Source organism: Geotrypetes seraphini, chromosome 1 (genome assembly GCF_902459505.1).
Source record: "Geotrypetes seraphini chromosome 1, aGeoSer1.1, whole genome shotgun sequence".
Lineage (NCBI taxonomy): Eukaryota > Metazoa > Chordata > Amphibia > Gymnophiona > Dermophiidae > Geotrypetes > Geotrypetes seraphini.
The window spans coordinates 124,369,701-124,387,481 of record NC_047084.1 but is presented as its reverse complement, the minus strand read 5'-3'; positions in this window follow the sequence as shown (position 1 = coordinate 124,387,481).

Sequence of the window (17,781 nt, the reverse complement as noted above, 5' to 3'; positions counted from 1 at the left end):
CATGCTGCTGCACAGGGAAAAGGAGAGAAATAATGACAGACAGACAGCGGGAGGGAGGGAGACAGAAAGAAAGGAAGAAAGACAGACAGAGAAAGGTGGCCAGGGAGAGAGAGACACAGCGGGAGGGAGAGAGACAGAAAGACAGACAGATATATATTCTAGCGGGCTTAATGACTAGAGAGAGACAGAAAGAAATACAGACAGACAAAGGAGGCCAGGGAGAGAGACAGACAGAAATAAAGACAGACAGGGGGACCAGAGAGACAGACAGAAAGAAAGACAGACAGACAGACAAAGGAGGCCAGGGAGAGAGACAGACAGACAGAAAGGGGACCAGAGAGACAGACAGAAAGAAAGACAGACAGACAAAGGGTGCCAGGGAGAGAGGGAGAAAAATAGCAAGAGGGAGAGAGACAGAAAGAAAGGAAGAAAGAGACAGGAGCAGGAAGAGAGACATAAATAAACAAAGACAGACAGGCATATATTCTAGCACCCATTAATGTAACGGGCTTAAACACTAGTAATGGGTATATATTGAAGGAACTAAGGCCAGTACTGGGCAGACTTTCATAGTCTGTGTCCTGTATATGAACATTAAGTTGAGGTCGGGCTGGGGAGGGTTTCAATGGCTAGGATGGTTCAGAAGGGCTGGAGTGAGTTTTGATGGAGACTCCAGTAAATGGAACCTAAGCGCACTATTGGGCAGGGCTCTGGGTTTCTGGCCCAGAAATATTTAAGAACCATAAATTAACTTATGGAGCATGTATTGTTGGGCCGACTGGATGGACCACTTGGGTCTTTATCATATACTATGTTATTTTACTAAGGGCTCCTTTTACTAAGCTGCATTAGGGCATTAACGCACGGAATAGTGCGCGCTAAACGCTAATGCCAGCATTGAGCTGGCGTTAGTTCTAATCGCGTAGCACGGGTTTAGCGCATGCTAAAATGCTAACACAGCTTAGTATAAGGAGCCCAAAGTGATATATTATTTTTAAAAGAAATGCACAACTATAATATATTATACTAGTCTTATAGCCCATTACATTAACGGGTGCTAGAATATATGTGTGTGTGTCTCTCTTTATTTCTTTCTCTCTCTCTCTCTCTCTCCTTAGCCGCTTTCTTTCTTTCTGTCTTTCTTTTTCCTTGGCTGTCCATCAGCACCCCTTGCCTGCTCCCCCTGTCCATTCTCCCTTCCTTTTACCTCCCCTGTGTCTACCACCACCCCTTCACAGGTCTCCTTATGCAGCAGCAGCCCTTCTCCCTTTGTTTTACCTCCTCCCTGTCCAGCAGCACCTTCCTTCTCCCCCTGTCCAACATTAGGCCTCCATTCTTTTTTCTTCCCCCCCTGTCCATCAGCACCTCTTTCCTTCTCCCCCTGTCCAGCAGTAGGCTTCCCTTCCTTTTTCTCCCCCCTCCTCCTTCTTATCCCTATGATACACTTACCTTGCTCTGCCCATGATCAGAGGCTCCCGACAACCGCCCAGTTGCACCCATTGGAAAAGTTCCCTCTGCGGCATCCCGCACCCCTCCTGACGCGACTCCCGCTGTCCCGCACCTGCCCCTGTGTCTTTCTTCTTGTCTTTCTGTGTCCCTTCCTCCGTCTGTCTGTCCAAAGCAGCATTCCCTCCCCCCACACCAGTTCCCTGTGCACCTGCCCCTGTATCTTTCTTCTTGTCTTTCTGTCTTCCTTCCTCCCTCTGTCTGTGCAAAGCTGCATTCCCTCCCCCACCAGTTCCCTGTGCCTGCATTAGCGTTTCCTCTACCCTCTTTCCCTTCCCACAGTCACGACTACAAACGCGGGCCCGAGTCCTTTGTTGCCCCCCCCCTTCCCTTCCCGCGGGCCCGACTACACATGGCGATTTAAGCAGCGTGTCAGCACTCTTCACATGCTGCTTCGGGCCCTTCTACTGCCCTGATTTGCTCCGGACGTGCCAGAGTAAATCAGGGCAGTAGAAGGGCCCGAAGCAGCGTGTGAAGAATGCTGACACGTTGCTTAAATCGCCAGTCGGGCCCGCAGTAAGGGAAGAGGGGGGGGGGGGCGGCAAATGAGTCGGGTCCCGAACAGTGGAAAGTTGCTGGGCTCCTCGGTGGGGACGCTGAGTGGTCGCGATCCCTCTCCTCCCAGACCCCCCCTCCCCTGGAGGAACGGAGATCGATTTGCCACCATTTTGAAGATCGTTCTGCCCTGCTCTTTGCCTTAGTATATTTTTAAGTTGAAAGACACGGTGTAGCTGGTTTTAAGAAAGGTTTGGACATGTTCCTGGAGGAAAAGTCCATAGTCTATTATTGAGAAAAGACATGGGAGAAGCCACTGCTTGCCCTGTATTGGTAGTATGGAATATTGCTACTCCTTGGGTTTTGGCTAGGTACTAATGATCTGGATTGTCCACTGTGAGTAAGGGCTACTGGGCTTGATGGACCATTGGTCTGGCCCAGTAAGGCTATTCTTATGAAGTGGAACAGGCAGGGCTGGAGGTGGAACAGGGTAGGGCCACATGTCTTCTCTTTTTGCACAAACAAATCTGGTAACCCTACTCCGAAAACCCGTGGGAGTTACTTGAGAGCTAGCCCTGATCGCCTAGTGGGATGGGGAAAGAGGGGTCCCTCTCCGCTCCCATTCTAAAATAGCATGTGTTGACCCCTGGTGGTAGTCTTGTGTCATTACCTTTAAAGGTTAGCCAAACTAAAACTTAATTTTATAGACCAGGTCATCAACCAAAAGGAGCTCGATTCGGTTAACAGTAATGTAATGCATAAACTTTTTTTTTTTTTTTTTTTTTTTAAATTTATAATTTTCAATATAATAATCAAGTATAAACTTGTACAGAAAAGCAAAATTTCAAGAGGCAAATAAAATTTTAAACATAATATAACACAAGAAATAATTATATCTTTAATCTCACTCAAGTCCTCAATTTTGGATCCAAGATTAAAAAATAAACGGAATTAAGGTAATCAATTAAGGAAGAAAAAACAGTTATAGGTAAAACTGTGCTAACAGTCGTCTATCTTATCCATCTTGAGCTTTCTCCAGTCTTGACAGTGATAGGAATGTTGTCAGTTGAGACGGTTCAAAGAAAACAAATTTATGCAACTTATAATAGACTATGCATTTACAAGGATACCGAAGGAAAAAAGTTGCACCCAGGGCTATAACTGCTGGTCTCATTAGAAGAAATTCTTTTCTCCGCTTCTGTGTATCTCTGGCCAAATCAGGAAACATTTGAACTTTCAGTCCCAAAAATTCTTTATGTTTATTTTTAAAGAATAATTTCAGTAACCATATTTTATCCATTGTAAGAGCTACTGAAAGAAGCAAAGTTGCCGGTATGGCTGCTTCCCTGTCTGAGGATTCCAATAAGGCTGTAACGTCCAAAGGCTCTTGATTTATTTCTTTAATGTCTTTAACAGGAAGGTAATACACCTGAGTAAGAGGTGGTATAGAAGATTCAGAAATTCCCAATATTTCCGTCAGATAGCGAGTAATCATTTCTCTAGGAGTTACTGTTATAATCTTAGGAAAATTAATTAATCTAAGATTATTACTTCTTGTAGAATTTTCAAGTGACTCAAGTTTCCTTCTTAAGTTTGTATTATCTTTGATTAAAGCTTCCTGTATTACTCTTTGAGAGTTAATATTCTGTTGTTGATTTTCTATCTGCAATTTATTTTCATTGGTAATTTTTCGTGTTTCTAGAATATCCTTATCATACAATTTAAACCGTTCTTCCACTTGGTTTAATTGGGACGCTATAGTTTTAGGAATAGTAACTACCAGGTCCCACAGAGCATCCAGAGTTACCTCCTGGGGTTTAATTATCTGAGGCAATTGAAAATGTAAAGTCTTATGCTCACCCACTGGCAAGTCTTCCAATGTCTGTCCGGACTGGTTTAATCCATCTCCCGCTGTTGAAATGACCTCGAATTCCTTGTTCAGGTTTCCTGAAGAAATCTGGGAAACCGAATCTCTGTCCCCCGGACTGATCTCCACAGCCTCCAGAGGAGGAAACACTCCGATTCCCGGAAGTTCCCCCTCCCTCGGGGAGCTAGCCGTTCGTGGATGCGGGGGAGGTGCTCGATTGTCAGGGCTAAAGGTCGTTTCAAGCCCCAAGGAGGTCTGCTGCGCGCCGTTTTCCTGCAGCGTCTCCAGCGGGGGTAGCCCTGTTCCTGCCGACGTAGTCTGCATGCGCCGGATGATTTCTTCAATGTTGCCTAACACGGAGGTCTCGGGGCGCCGCGAGGCCCCAGCGGTGCTTCTTCCTCTCCGTTTAGGCATCTCAAAGGTAGGAAATCGTATTTGTATATAGAAAAAAAAATGCAATTTGAAGAAAACTATCGGGAGCTTTCGCACAGCGTCCCTATACCGTCGCCATCTTGGATCGTCCCTCATGTAATGCATAAACTTGACAAGGAAAAGTAGACTAGAGTAGTTAGTTTCCAAAATGTTTTGTAAACAAGAAGGTTGTCAGAATCAAGCAAAGGGACCTAAACTTCTTAATGTATGTGGTACAGCATTCAGTTAATTTAAAACCAAAAGAATGACTAAATCTCCTGAAGGTTCAGTTTTTACCACTAAGAGAGGGAAATGTGAGTCTTGTGTCATTACCTTTAAAGGTTAGCCTTTTGTATAAGGGCCAGTGACCAGCCCATTTCTGATTTCATTCAGTGACGGTGCTTGGACATGGCGTCTAATATCGCTAACAGTCTGTGCTTAAAAAAAAAATGCTGGCTGAATATTAACAGATAAACTAATTTAAGAAAACAAACTCGGCTAGACGAGAAGGAGGTGAACACCATGAAGGCAGTGCCAGAAACCCAGACGAGCAGGAGATATGCTTTGTTTTCTTAGGTTAAAACAGAGGAAAGTCAGAGAATTTGCAGGTGGCACCCCTTTTTAAATTCACATTTGTAACTAGCTAAACACACACCTGAGGTCTATTCAGTACAACAGACCCCCCCTCAGAGACCCTTGTATCTTGGGGTGCAAAGGAGCCTGATGAAACCAAAGGGAGTTTCATGCTCGCTCTCTCTTGCATGAGCTGAAGATTGAAATTGACAGTCTCAATGAAATTTCACCTTTGCCATTCTCCCCTTATTCTCTTGGTGGCAGTGATTAATGAACTCCTGCACAGTGGTGACCTTTCAGAGAGAGTCATGAAGTGACCTGAGTTTTGGGATTAAGAAACAGCAGGAAGGTGGTTCGTACATGTTTATAATGACTCCAGGGCTGACACTTGAAATCCATCACAATGATAAATATCTTTCATTGTCTTGGCAATGCGATTTCAGGACGCTCTGCCTCGTACACTGGTGTCCACCGGTTTTACTGAGGAGTGAGAAGTCTGGTCTCCTTTTCTCCCTGTTGCAGCTTGGAGATTAAGTAGCTCTTCTTGGCATACGATTTTGCCAGCGGCCCTTGCAGTATTCCTGCTACATTCATCCTTGTTACGGTAAATCTCCACACTGTGCGCCATAGCAAAGGAAACTAAAGGATTTTTCACCACACTCTCCAGGGTCACTGCTCCTTGTGACGCTGGGCAAGTCACTCAATCCCCCACTGTCCCAGGTACATTATATAGATTGTGAGCCCACTGAGACAGATAGGGAAAATTATTGTATCCCGCTTGGAAAACCTCGATAGGCAGTATATAAAAAAAGATAGAAGGAATAATCGAGAGAAGAACCTGGTCCGTTATGACAGCAGGATGTGCCTTTTGTCTGGAGAATCTGCTTTCCTTAGCATTTCCCCCTCCCTCCTCCTTCTCACTAAAAAGCTGTATTGAAAAAAAGAAAAAAGTTTAGAAAGACTGTCAATTTCAATCTTCAGCTCATGCAAGAGAAATCAGCAGAGAGAGCGAGCATGAAATTCCCTTTGGTTTCATCAGGCTCCTTTGCACCCCAAGATACGAGGGTCTCTGAGGGGGGTCTGTTGTACTGAATAGACCTCAGGTGTGTGTTTAGCTAGTTACAAATGTGCTACGTGAATGAGATGAATATTCTTGAGTTAAAGAGCAGCGCAGTTATTGAAAAGAGCTAATAAAGAGATTTTGGAATTTTCCCGTGGGAGACTGTATTTTATTCCGTCAGTAGGCAATGCACAGATATATTCTTTAAAAAAAGGGGCAACTGCATAGCTTGCTTACCATTTCGGTTTCATTTGCGTCTAGCGTGGCATTTGCTACAGAATACGACATGTCATCCAGGATGAACTATACGTGGAGAGAGCGAGAGGCAGCTGAGAAGAAGCCGATTCCAGGATTGGGGTTTTTTTTCCTTCTTTCTTTAGATTTTTCTTAGGTACTTTAGTTAGATTGGAAGCCCATTTGGGACAGAGAGGGAGGTTCAAAGAACCTAATTTGATTGTCGAAGCCTCCGTATTAAATGCAATAGAAATGCTGCAGCTTAGCATATTCTGTTATGGGCAGAAACAGGACCCCCCACCCCCCATCCATTAGCTGCCTCTGCTCTGCTTTTGTGTATACACACCATTGCCTTGCATATATGCACTGGGCCATGTACATACGCATGCCTCTATGTCCTTACGCAGTGACACACTTTATACCCCTCCACTCATCCTTATACCTTCATACACACCCTTACACACTTACACACATCCCACACACACTTACAGGAAAGACACAAGAAGAGGCGATGGATGACCTGGAAGAACTCACATAGACAGAAGACAAGAAAATTTCCTGAAAGAGTCGTCCATAGGCCATTATTGAGATGGACTTAGGGAAATCCACTGCTTGTTCCTAGGACAAGCAGCCTAAAATCTATTTTACTATTTGGGATCTCGGTAATTCTTAAGAAGCAGATCAAAGTAACAAAAAGTGTGCATTTTGTTAACAAAGAGAGACTTGGTGTGGCCACATCAGGGGTAGATGCTAAAATACAAACAAAATGTCTAATCAAAACTGCAATATCAGTTAAAACAGTACAATCTAGTTAGGAACAGAGAAATGTAAACAAAGAACACACAGAGGGTATTGATAATGCATAGTGTGTGTCTGGTGCACATGTACAATATCCCAATTCAAGAGACGAAATGAATACCAAAGAAACACAATGATGCACCATGGCTAAAGCAGTGTATGGAGGGGCTCAATTGCGATGCAATGTGTCATAGCATCTGCATTAAATGCCATATGTTGTTAACTGACCGAAGATTTGTAGTGAAGAATAGTGAGAGTTTGTCTGCAAAGAGGGGGGTGCCATAAGGCTCGGCACTCTCAGTTTTGATGGTTAATGCGTATATTGCATCATTGGGAAAGGTTTTGACGGAGTTGGAAATTCAATATTGTATCTATGCAGACGATATTTTAATTTCTTCCCTGTTGAATCGGGAATCAATTTTGTAAGAAAAAAAATTGACAGTGCATGGATAGAATAAAGGAATGGATGGATGGGAATGCTCTGAAACTGAATATTCAGAAAATAGAATTGATAAGAACATAAGAGGATAAGAATAGCTTTACTGGGTCAAACCAAAGATCCATCAAGCCCAGTAGCCCAGTCTCACGGTGGCCAATCCAGGTCCCTAGTACCTGGCCAAAACTCAAGGATTAGTAACATTTCATGCTACTGATCCAGGGCAAGCAGTGGCTTCCCCCATGTCTTTCTCAATAACAGACTATGGACTTTTCCTCCAGGAACTTCTCCAAACCTTTCTTAAAACCAGCTACGCTATCTGCTCTTACCATAACATCTGGCAACGCGTTCCAGAGCTTAACTGGACTCATTTGGAGCACTGGTCTTGACCTAGGAGCCGCCGCATGAGCAGACTGCTGGGCAGGATGGACCATTGGTCTGACCCAGCAGCAGCAATTCTTATGTTCTTAACTATTCTCTAAGTGAAAAAAAGTTTCCTCCTATTGGTTTTCAAAATATTTCCATGTAACTTCATCGAGTGTCCCCTAGTCTTTGTAATTTTTGACAGAGTGAAAAATCAATACACTTGTACCCGTTCTACTCCACTCAAGATCTTGTAAACTTCAATTACTGTATGTGATTTGTATATTTGATGATGGTTCTTAAGAAATTTTTTCACTTGATAATGTATAAACGGATATGTAATGTCTGTTATTTTACCAACTGTTACCCGCTTAGCTGATAAGCAGGATAGAATTTTTTTAAATAAATAAATACATACAATACAATCAAAAAATAGGGAGAACATACCTCGAAGAGGATAACTACACACCACCGCTTTGGTCAAAAATGGTATAGAAATTTTTTTAAAAAAAATAAAAGGAAAAAGCTCTGTAGACATCTCTATATCGTAAACGAATCAAAACATCACTGAGTATGCAGCACAAATATAAAATAAAAAATAAATGAACTGTGTTACAAAGGAAGAAAGAAACAAAACAAATACTACTATTACTATTTATCACTTCTATAGCACTGAAAGGAATATGCAGTGCTGTACATATTGACATTTAATAGACGGTCCCTGCTCGGATGAGCTTACCATCTAACTTAGACAGACATGACATATAGAGTTAGGGATGGAGAAGCCAAGGTGAGAGGAGTTAGCAGTCGAAAGCACTCTTGAAGAGGTGGGCTGACATTTAATAGACGGTCCCTGCTTGGATGGATTCTCGAGAAGGGAGGGTTCATGTTGGGCCGTTGGCCCTTTTCTGCCGTCATACTCTATGTTTCTATGGATGAGCTTACCATCTAACTTGGACAGACATGACATTTAGGGTTGGGGATGGAGAAGCCAAAGTGAGAGGAGTTAGCAGTCGAAAGCACACTTGAAGAGGTGGGCTGACATTTAATAGACGGTCCCTGCTTGGATGGATTCTCGAGAAGGGAGGGTTCATGTTGGGCCGTTGGCCCTTTTCTGCCGTCATACTCTATGTTTCTATGGATGAGCTTACCATCTAACTTGGACAGACATGACATTTAGGGTTGGGGATGGAGAAGCCAAGGTGAGAGGAGTTAGCAGTCGAAAGCACTCTTGAAGAGGTGGGCTGACATTTAATAGACGGTCCCTGCTCGGATGAGCTTACCATCTAACTTACACAGACATGACATTTAGGGTTGGGGATGGAGAAGCCAAGGTGAGAGGAGTTAGCAGTCGAAAGCACTCTTGAAGAGGTGGGCTGACATTTAATAGACGGTCCCTGCTTGGATGGATTCTCGAGAAGGGAGGGTTCGTGTTGGGCCGTTGGCCCTTTTTTGCCGTCATACTCTATGTTTCTATGGATGAGCTTACCATCTAACTATAATTTGGTTTTAAAATTCAATCAGTAGCTCTAGCATGGGAGTTGAACTCATGACGTTTGGGACCCAACGCAAGGGCACATCCACTAGTCCACATGTTTCTATGTTACAGTGGGGTCACTTCGTGAAGATACTTGGACAGAACTTTATTCCCTCCTAAGAAATGCTGTAGGTGTGTTTTATGCTGTACTCCCTTTTGACCTCGTTGGGTGGCTAAATTATTATTCAGTATATGCAAGATAAGGCTAAATGCTCCCTAATCAATTCTTTCTAAAGATTCAGAATCATTTCTAATTATTATGGAAAAAATACAAGAACATATGTAGCTAATCAGAGGTTTATGAAAACATATGAAGCTAACCTTCATTGATTACAAGGACTGTGCTGTTATGTCTTCAGTAGAGAGAACAGAATCCTAATTAGTTCTGCCGACACCAAACCATGGAAAGAGACAGCAGTGTCTTAGTGTGACCTGAAGAAACAGGAGTGCCAGACTGTCAAGACATACGGATCAGGTGCTAACGAGGGAGCCCTGATTTTTACCTTCTCCAGCAAATATACAAATGCTTTTTGCTTGTAAATGCCTGAGAAACTGCCTGACCCCCTACTTGTCCTATTTGATTAGATTGTAAGCTCTACTGAGCAGAGACTTTCTGTGAATGTTTTAATGTGCAGCACTGTGTTTGTCTTGCAGTGCTATAGGAATGATAAGTACGTAATAGGAATCCCTGGCAAGTCTAGAATGTTATCCAAGATGTGCAGAAGCCTCACCCCCCCCCCCCCCCCACTCTCGGAAGAACCAGTCTTCTAAGGGCGGTCATGCAACGAGAACCGCTTTCTATGAGCCGAGACCACAGATTTCACAGACCTCATAGTATAATGTGTGAATATATTATAGAACCATGACGTTAATCCAATAAAAGCTATGAAAGTGTAGAAAGACTACATCAGGCTTCAAAACCAGAATGGTTCCTAGAAAACCTTGTTATAATAACAAATTTGGCATGTTACATTAACATGGAATATTCTCAATATCACTGCTCCTCTGTCTATCTCGTTTCTCAATCTTGTGTCTCATATCATGAAGTCAGGCTTCCTAGTTTTACGTTGGTTACATCCACTAAAGAAAATATACCTGATTGTAAAAAAACCGCTTAGATAACCTTGATAGGCGGTATATAAATTCCTAATAAACTTAAACCTTTAAACTTTATGCTTTCATACTGACTCATATTGATCACTGTCATGTACTTCATTCAGCCCTTTCTTCAATTGAGCTCAAACGACTCCAGGTTCTTAGGTTCTTATGTAACATAAGGCATTTTGAACATTGCTCTCCAAAATCCCTTCACTGGTTGCCTGTTTCTTTCCGGTTTCAATTCAAGATACTACATTGCCTAACCCACAAAGCCTTACATCAAGGAACCCCTTATCTTTCTAATCGGATTCTTTTTAATACCCCTTCTTGATAACTCCGTTTATTAGACTAAAATTGTTTGGTTCTATGCCCTCCCCCCTCCCTCCACCAGCTCCATCCAAGGCTTATTATGAGTCCACCAGACACTCTGCCTTTTTTTTATATATAGCTCCAAAATTATGGAATGAGCTTCCACAATTTAATCGTAAAATTCCAACTTTTAACGCATTTAAGAAAACCTTGATGACATTTTCTTTGGAGAAGGCATTTAGTTAGTCCTGTTTCTGGTGGTTTGGCAAAGTCCTGTATCGGACATACAGGGTCTTTCAATAGGGTCACTGTGATACATAATTGATACAAGAGTTTTTACTTAACTGTTGTAATTTGGAGGAATGAATGAGGGAGTGTATGCTGCGTATTTTACTTAGGTCTGTCCTATTTAATATGGATTTCCTTTCTTTTATGTAATTTTAATTGTAAACCACTTGGACCTGTCATAAGAACATAAGCATGGCCTCTGCCGAGTCAGACCATGGGTCCATCGTGCACAGCAGTCCGCTCCCGTGGCGGCCCCCCCAGGTCCATGACCTGTAAGTGATCCTTTATCTAAAACTTTTTATTCCCTAATCATTTAATATCCTGTATAGTAACCCTCTATCTATACCCTTCAATCCCCTTTTCCTTCAGGAAATCATCCAATCCCATTTTAAAACCCAAAATCGTACTCTGTCCTACCACCTCCTCTTGAAGCGCATTCCAGGTGTCCACCACCCTCTGAGTGAAGAAGAACTTCCTAGCATTTGTTCTGAATCTGTCTCCTTTCAATTTTTCTGAATGCCCTCTTGTTTTTGTTGCCCCCGCTAGTCTGAAGAATCTGTCCCTCTCTACCTTCTCTATGCCTTTCATGATCTTATACATTTCTATCATGTCCCTTCTAAGTCTCCATTTTTCCAGGGAAAAGAGCCCCAGCTTCTCTAGCCTTTCAGCATATGAAAGGTTTTCCATGCCTTTTATTATCCTTGTTGCTCTTCTTGGGACCCTCTCGAGTATCGCCATATCCTTCTTAAGGTACGGCGACCAGTATTGAACGCAGTACTCCAGATGCGGGCGCACCATTGTCAGATATAGTGGCGGGATAACTTCCTTTGTTCTGGTAGGGATACCTTTTTTCATAATGCCCAACATTCTGTTCGCCTTCTTTGAGGCCGCTGCGCATTGTGCCGCCGGCTTCATTGTTTTATCCCCCAGTACCATCCTCCCCATCAAGTAGTTATACATCGGGTTTCCTTTCCCTATGTGCAAGACTTTACATTTCTCTACATTGAAGCTCATCTGCCATTTATTTGCCCATTCACTCAGTTTGTTCAGGTCCCTTTGTAGTTCTTTACATTCCTCAACAGTTCTAACCCTACTGGAGAGTTTTGTGTCGTCTGCAAATTTTATAACCTCGCACTTTGTCCCTCATTCCAGGTCATTAATGAACAGCAGCGGTCCCAGCACTGACCCCTGCGGGACGCCACTCATAACCCCTTTCCAGTCAGCGTAGTGTCCCTTTACTCCTACCCTCTGTTTCCTGTTTGCCAGCCAATTTCTGATCCATCTGTGCACATCCCCTTCTACCCTGTGGTTCCACAATTTCCTTAGTAGGCGCTCATGGGGTACCTTGTCAGAGGCTTTTTGGAAGTCCAGGTATACGTTGTCTATGGGGTCAATTGTCCAATTGTTTGCTTATCCCCTCAAAGAAGTGCAGTAGGTTCGTTTGGTATCACAAGTTTTAAAAAAATAATATGCATGATTTTTTTTTTCTTGACTTTTCTATTATGGTTGACTCTCTGCTTTATCAAGATTTTTAATATGGAGTTCCTTTCTGCCCATCATATTTTAGACTATAAACCATTTTGATCGTAGGAATTGCAGTATAGCAAGAACTATAAATAAATAAATACATAAATCACTGAACATGACTCTACAGGGGAAAAGCAGGCCCCGTGCTACTATCACTGCACTATTCCTGCACTGTACCTTACACAGCCACAAGCAAAAGATAATGGAAACAGAGCTAAAAAAGCAAACAATCCCCAAATATTCTACACTCATAAGAACATAAGAATAGCCTTACAGGGTCAAACCAATGGTCTCATCTTGCCAAGTATCCCGTCTTCACGGAGGCCAATCCAAGTCACTAGTACTTCCATGGCAAGCAGAGGCTTTCCTCATGTCTTTCTCAATAACAGACTATGGACTGTTCCTCCAGGAACTTGTCCAAACCTTTCTTAAAACCAGCTACATTATCCACTCATACTACAACCTCTGGCAATGCGTTCCAGAGCTTAACTATTCTCTGAGTGAAAAAATATTTCCTTCTATTGGTTTTAAAAGTATTACTCTATAACTTCATTGACTGTCCCCTAGTCTTTGTAAATCTTGATGCAGTAAAAAATCAATCCACTTGTACCTGTTCTACACCACTTAGGATTTTGTGGACTTTGATCATATTTCCCCTCAAGTCTATTAAAATGGTGCGTGGTCTTTGTCATAAGGCGTATAGAGCCAGACTTCAAGATCTCAATGTGTATACTTTGGAGGAAAGGCAGGAGAGATATGATAGCAATGTTTAAATACCTATGAGGTGTAAATGCATGAGTCATTTCATTTGAAAGGAAGCGCTAGAATGAGAGGGCATAGGATGAAGTTAAGAGGTAATAGGATCCGGAGTAATCTAAGGAAATACTTTTGTACAGAAAGGGTGGTAGATGCATGGAACAGTCTCCCAGAAGAGATGGTGGAAACAAAGACCATGTCTGAATTCAAGAAAGCCTGGGATAGGCGCATAGGATTGTGGATGGGCAGACTGGATGGGCCATTTGGCCTTTATCTGCCATCATGTTTCTAAAAGTCCATAAGCCATTATTATGATGGATTTGGGAAAATCCACTGCTTATTCCTAGGATAAACAGCATAAAATCTGTTGTACTCTTTGGGATCTAGCTAGATACTTGGGTCCTGGATTGGCCACTGTTGACCTTGGGTCTGTCTTATGTTCTGATTCTGGAGATTTATATATCAAGGTTTTAACCAGAAGGCAGAGGGTTAAACTAATCAGTAGCAGCTTTAGTCCAATATCTAAGGCATTGGGTGTGAAAGGGTTTTGTTTGGCTTAATAGTCTAGTAGTAATGGTTGTTTCACTTTATGTAAGAAGAATATCCGAACAGTATAAAAAAGTATTTTGCTCTCTGAAAATATTTGGATTTCTTGACAATCTTTATTGATAAGAAGAAGGAGCAAAATGCAGTGAAGGTCATTAGAGGGAAGTCTGTACGTCTGTGTAGCACGGGAAGAAGGGGAAAGTCATGACTAACTGTGAGAAACATGTTTAAGATGTCGCAATCCATTCATCTGACATCCCATAAGTGGTTATGGTTTCTCATTACCTAAATGTGTCTAATGGACTGTTCCACCTAATTACCATTGACCTCTAGGTTGCAAATTAAAGTCAACCAAATCCACTATCCGGTTTAAATGATAAGACGTCTCTCATTTCATGGAACAATCTCATTATGAAGGTCGTAATCGCAGATTACACTTCTACACTCATTAGCTATGTAGTTGACTTTATTTTAAATTAGGAAGTAGCTTTGCTTCTATTCCATTAGTATTTCTTATTTTGAGAGATGTAAGTTTAGTTTCTTTAAAGTTTTCAATTTGGAAGACTCGTTTTCAAGGCTAATGAGCTTGTCTACAACTCATCCTTCACTGGGCAGCTACCAGAACACATAGTCTTCCACAGTGCACGTACAGTATATTTAATCAGGCTGCAAGGAGAGGAAAAAAGCTGACATTTTCATAAGTGTCATGTCAACAAAATAGGTCCAACATTCATAGCCATCTTGACATTCAAGGATCGGCAGACTAGATGGGCCATCGTGTCTCTAGGAATCTGTTTATTAGTAAACACTTTCTGTATGTAGGTTTTAAAGCATCCGTGTACTTGACAATGTTATGTATTTGTAAATTTTCCATCTAACAGCTATGAAAATACAGCATGACAGCAGAAGATTTAAAAGAGACCAGAGAAAGTATTTCTTCACACAACATATACTGTAGTTAAACTCTAGATTTCATTGCCAGCAAATCTGGTAAAATAAGTTACCTTAGCAAGGTTTAAAAAAAGGTTTGGATAATTTCTTAAAAGAGAAGTCCATAGGCCATTATTGAGATGGTTTGGGGAAATCCACTGCTTATTCCTTGGATAAGCAGCATAAAATTTGTTTTACTACTTGGGACCTGGGTCGACCACTGATGGAAACAGGATCCTGGGTTTGATGGACTTCGGTCTCTCCCAATATGGCAGCTCTTATGTTCTTAAGTGAGCCAAGTCTAGGACAATGGAGCCTTTGTGACATCACTACTGAGGTTGGCTCTGAGGCATTATGACATCACAATCTCAGCTCTGGAATGTTGCTACTATTTGGGTTTCTGTCTGGTACTTGGGACCTGGATTAGCCAGTGTTGGAAACAGGATTCTAGGCTTGATGGACCTTCGGTCTCTCCCAATATGGCAGCTCTTATGTTCTTAAGTGAGCCAAGTCTAGGACAATGGAGCCTTTGTGACATCACTACTGAGGTTGGCTCTGAGGCATTATGACATCACAATCTCAGCTCTGGAATGTTGCTACTTATTTGGGTTTCTGTCTGGTACTTGGGACCTGGATTAGCCAGTGTTGGAAACAGGATTCTAGGCTTGATGGACCTTCGGTCTCTCCCAATATGGCAGCTCTTATGTTCTTAAGTGAGCCAAGTCTAGGACAATGGAGCCATTGTGACATCACTGCTGAGGTTGGCTCTGAGGCATTGGTGGAATGAGGCATTATGACATCACAATCTCAGCTCTGAAATGTTGCTACTCTTTTGGTTTCTGTCTGGTACTTGGGATCTGGGTTGGCCAATGCTGGAAACAGAATACTGGGCTTGGTGGACTTTCAGTCTGTCCCAGTATGTTCTTATCACTTTCATCACCTCCTCCTTCTCCCTGTTGCCAGTCTACTGTTTCACCCGCAAGTGAACCTCCAGGAACAACATTTTCATTTTTATTTTTTGACAGTTTTTTTTTTCCAGTAAAGCCCTGGTGACTGCCTAGCCTGTATGAGAGGAGTAGACTTTGGTTCTGCAGCTGACAGGTGGATTCTGCAGGGACCTGCTCAGTCTGCTTGACCTGTGGAGTTTGGGGTTTTCCCCTGCTGTTTGGCTCACTCCTTGACATGATCAGGAGTGTCAGCCCTGGCTGTATGGACACCAATTGCATTTCTTCAAAGCGCACTCAGTGTCGGCTGCATCTTCAACCCCTTCCTTCCGGCATTTGGATCCTGGTCCCGGAGTTGAAGCTCAGTCTGGTTGTGGTCCAAATGAAGATTCAGAAGAGGCAGCTTTCCTAGTGGCAGAGGTCCACTCCGGGTTTCAGTTATTCTTAGAGGAGCTGAGGCAGTCTATAGCACTTCTTCCAGCATCTGGTCTGTGAGCAGGATTGTCACAGCCCACAGGGCAGTTGGGGGGGGGGGGGTCTGAAATTGCTGTTTTTGGAAGAATAATTTGATGTAGTCTTATTCCTCTCTCCTCCAAATCCTATAATTGCTGTCCTCTATTGAAGTTACAGCCATTGTTTCAGTGGAAAATCCTGGTGGTGGCCACCTTGTATTTTTCCAAATTTGAATTCTAAGTTCTCAAGCTTGTTTAAAAAGCCTTATATTTAATTCTAACTACCATGGATGGAGTCCTCTGGCTCCAGTAGCATGAATTCATGCAAAGTTTGTGCCGGTTAGGCACTGGAAAAGCGCCCTTGCACCACGTGTTTCACCACGCAAGATGGAGTTGGGCAGGAACCTTGGGTTCAGCCTCTGAGCACCTCATCAAGGCTACCCAAAATTATTGGGCTGGTTGGAGGATGGCTTTAGTCTCTTGGAGTCCCATAATGTGGCGAAGGTAATGGTAGTGTTGGTGGCCCACCTCCGCAAAATGGGATGGCTAGTCCAACCTTACTTGGATGACTGGCTCATCATAGCCCCCTCAAAGGAGGAAGTGGAGAGAGCAGTTCAGGTCATCTTGATGACCCTTCAGAGTATGAGCTGGATTGTCAACTTAAAAAAGAGCCAATTGCATCCAGTGTTCAGTTCAATACAGAGAAAGGATGAGTTTTTCTTCCAGAAGCAAGCAAACGGAAGCTTTGGAGCCAAATTTCCTGTCTCCTGGTATAAAGGCTGTCAGCCTGGGACTATCTACAAGTCCTGGGTTCAATGGCTGCCACGATAGAATTTATTTATTTATTTATTTAATTCATTTTCTATCCCGTTGTTCCCAAAGAGCTCAGAATGGGTTACGGTTAAACATACTGTACATAATTTCAGAACAAGTTTTTATTCTAATGACACATACTAGGGATCTAATATTAATATACATAATATAGAGTTTAACACTTACAGTTTCCCATGGTTATCCTTCCAGTGCAAGATTTTCCATACAAGTTTTATCCTAATTTGACACACAGACAGTTTACAGGCTAGATTTGCCATAGTAACAGTGCAAGATTTTACACAAGTTTTCCTTATGTGACCCATATTGGTTCTGGTACCAATATACATTTCTTGTAGACTATCGGTCAAGGGCAGGGGTTAGGTGAAGAGGTATGTTTTTATTTATTTTCTAAAGTTGAGGAGTCATTTAAATGATCTGATCTGCGGGGGAGTCAATTCCAGTGGCTCGGTATGACGTGGGAATAGGACCATCATTTGGCAGTTTGCAATTGAAGGGCATGACCAGGGGGCATTTTGAGGCGTATTTCATCCTGAGAGCAGAGGGATCAGTACGGCATATATGGAGGAAGTTTAGCCATCATGCAGCCTGGCGCCATGTCGTGCAATGATTTAAATGCACGCATCAGGCCCTTGAAGACACAACGTTTGGCTATGGGCGGTCAGTGAGCCAACGCTAGAGCCTGGGAGACAGGATCGCGGGCACGGAGGGTATTTAGAGTGGTACCTTGGGCGAGAGCTCATATGTGCCCTCTACAACACTCCCTTCTGTCTTTTTGGTCACTACAGAGGGACTCTCTATGTGCTTTACTGCCCTAGAC